Consider the following 3,717-nt stretch of genomic DNA (forward strand, 5'->3'; position numbering starts at 1 on the left):
ACATACGAGCATCAAAAGAAGATACAGACGAGTATCGAAAGAATGACACAGACGAGCATCAAAAAGGTGGATACAGACGAGTATCGAAGGAATGACACGGACGAGCATCAAAAGAGATACAGACGAGTATCGAAAGAATGACACAGACGAGCATTAAAAAGGTGGATACAGACGAGTATCGAAGGAATGACACAGACGAGCATCAAAAGAGATACAGACGAGTATCGAAGGAATGACACAGACGAGTGTTTGAGGGGGGATACAGACGAGTATCGAAGGAATGACACAGACGAGTGTTTGAGGGGGGATACAGACGAGTATCGAAGGAATGACACAGACGAGTGTTTGAGGGGGGGTACAGACGAGTATCGAAGGAATGACACAGACGAGTGTTTGAGGAGTTTGGTAGATTGAATTACTGGGGATTGGGATACCAGGTATCGGCACCATGGCTGGAAGAGATTTGTGATGGAATAGTAGATATCAAGTGAAGTTTATACGGATGACAACTTCTGTGAGGATGCACCATCGGCTTGATTGAGTGATGATTTGTACTATTTGGCTTATGCCTTGTATGCATGCTTGAATTTTTCTACGGCGTAATGATCCGCTTTGACGGATATGCTACGCTTTTGAAGATGCAATGTTATATGCAATGAATTCTATATGCCAAGTGCCAAATAAAGGCATTAGTGACAGGGGAGCGAGATCATTGGGGTCCGCTGCTTGTTGTCTTGAAACACTATTGCGGATGGGCGTTGGAAACCTCATAGTGCCACAGCTTATTGGCAACCGTGTGGAGAGTTAGAACATAGCTTTGCTGGGGAGGAAGTGACTTTACTCGACTTTCCTTACATCCTATGCTGTTTGGGGAATCATGAGTTCTTTGGGGGACCATTCTTTGTCTGCCAGATTGAAGAGGGATATGGACCTTTTCAGGCGCTCCGTGCTTACCAGTACTGATGAATTACACTTTGGAACTTTCACGTGGAATGATGATGACCTTTGTGACATATCATGAGCCAAGATGATGGCTAGAACCTGCAACCTGCACAGAAAACAACGTTTGGATGCAGATGGCGCCCCTTAGAGCACTTTTATGTTTATGTAACATCATGTTTCGTTTTGATTTTGTGATTATTGCCCCCACGCTTTCAGTGCAATGTTTAATAACGAATTAAATCACATCTCGCATGCGTGAAAATAAAAAAGAAAGAAAGAAAGCTTTTGCATCAAAAGATCATTTTATTGATGGAGCGCCTGTGAATAGGCTTCTGTACAAGGAAGCAACTCCTAAATGAGGTAGTTGCGAAAAAGGAAATAAAAATAAAAAATGCAAAGAGCGAAATGGCAAAGAGAAATGCTCGGATTTCCCTTAAAACTGATATTGCTACAGTTCCCATATCCTCGATCCTCTCAATGCTTTGCTTCAGAAGGGTAATGGTTGGATTGATCCGTCTGTTCTGCCAAGGGGGTATAGTGGTCTTTGTGAAAGATATTCAGACTGCAGCCTCTCGCTTTTGATCCCTAACTTTTGCCTGGGTCGCCCTTTCGGGTTTTCAACCCAGCGGGATGCCCCTTTTTGCCTAAGTCGCCTTTTCAGGTTTTCAACTTAGCGGGTTATTCTTCTTTTTTTTTTGTTTTATCCCTAATTTTTGCCCAAACCCTTTTGGTTTGCCGGGATGCCCTTATTTTTGCCTAGGTACGTCGACCTAGCGGGTCTTTTATGCGTAGTATTTTTTGACTGAGTCTGAATTGACTGGAAGCGGAACGTCTTCCCCATCCATCTTTGTCAGGATTAAAGCACCACCTGAAAATGCTTTCTTCACAATGTATGGTCCCTCATAGTTGGGAGTCCATTTGCCCCTTGGATCGGTGTGAATTAGCAAGATCTTCCTTACGACTAGGTCACCTGTGTGGAATTCTCGAGGCCGAATCTTCTTGTCATACGCCTTCTTGATCCTCTTTTGGTACAACTGGCCATGGCAGATAGCAGATAAGCGTTTTTCCTCAATTAGATTGAGATGATCAAGCCTCGTTTGAACCCATTCCGTTTCATCGAGTTTGGCGTCCATTAAGACTCTCAATGAAGGAATTTCCACTTCAACAGGTAGTACGGCCTCCATGTCGTAGACAAGAGAGAAGGGAGTTGCCCCAGTTGAAGTACGGACAGAAGTTCTATAGCCATGCAAAGCAAATGGCAACATCTCATGCCAATCTTTATACGTTCTAACCATTTTCTGGACAATCTTCTTTATATTCTTGTTAGCAGCTTCGACTGCGCCATTCATCTTTGGCCGATAGGGTGATGAATTATGATGTTCAATCTTGAACTCTTCACACAACTCTGTCATCATTTTGTTATTAAGATTAGACCCATTATCATTGATGATCTTGTTTGGAACCCCATATCGGCATATGATCTCTTTCTTGATGAAGCGAGTAACGACTTGCTTGGTTACGTTCTTGTAAGAAGCGGCTTCAACCCATTTGGTGAAGTAGTCGATGGCAACAAGAATAAATCTGTGCCCATTTGAAGCTTGTGGCTCTATCCGCCCAATCATGTCTATGCCCCACATAGCAAAGGGCCAAGGCGATGTCAGGACATTCAGAGGAGTCGGAGGGACATGAATTCTGTCAGCATACACTTGACATTTGTGACATTTCTTCACATACACATAACAATCACTTTCAATCGTCATCCAATAATATCCTGCTCGCAAGATCTTTTTGGCCATAGAATGTCCACTGGAATGAGTTCCAAAAGATCCTTCATGAATTTCCCGCATGATCAATTCTGCTTCGTGTCTATCCACGCATCTGAGCAAAACTGAATCATAGTTTCTTTTGTACAGGACGTCTCCTGACAAGAAGAATTTGGATGCTAACCTTCGAAGCGTTCGCTTATCACCAATCGTAGCATCTTCGGGATACTCTTGCTTCTCAACATACCTCTTGATGTCGTAATACCATGGCTTTTCATCATACACATCTTCGGTAGTGAGACAATGAGCAGGGAATGCATGGGCAGGCTCTTTGTAACGGAGGATCGTTATGTCTGGTACTTCCTTAGGGGAGCTAACTCTGAACATAGCCGCCAAAGTAGCCAGAGCATCTGCCAATTGATTCTCCTCTCGGGGAATGTGATTGAAAGTGATTTCCTCGAAAGCGGGAAGCAACTCCAAGATATAGTCCTTATAAGGAACTAAATTGGGGTGTCGTGTCTCCCAATCACCTCTCACTTGATGTATAACCAAGGCAGAATCCCCATAAACCTCAAGGATCTTGATTCTCATATCAATGGCTGCTTCGAGACCCATTATGCAAGCTTCGTATTCCGTGACATTGTTCGTGCAATCAAAGCATATTCTAGCTGTGAAAGGGATGTGAGTTTGACGAGGAGAAGTCAAAACTGCCCCAATACCATGGCCCATAGCATTTGATGCACCATCGAACGTGAGAGTCCATCGCTCCCCTGGTTCGGGTCCTTCATTATCATCTAGTTTCATGATATCTTCATCAGGAAAGTCAAACTTCATTGACTGATACTCTTCTAATGGCTGATGAGCAAGATGATCTGCAAGGACACTTCCTTTGATGGCCTTCTGTGTGACATACTGTATGTCGTATTCTGATAAAAGCATTTGCCATCGAGCTAGTCTTCCTGTAAGAGCCGGTTTTTCAAAGATGTACTTTATCGGGTCCATTTTGGAGATC

Source organism: Vicia villosa, linkage group LG2 (assembly GCF_029867415.1).
Source record: "Vicia villosa cultivar HV-30 ecotype Madison, WI linkage group LG2, Vvil1.0, whole genome shotgun sequence".
Classification (NCBI taxonomy): Eukaryota; Viridiplantae; Streptophyta; class Magnoliopsida; order Fabales; family Fabaceae; genus Vicia; species Vicia villosa.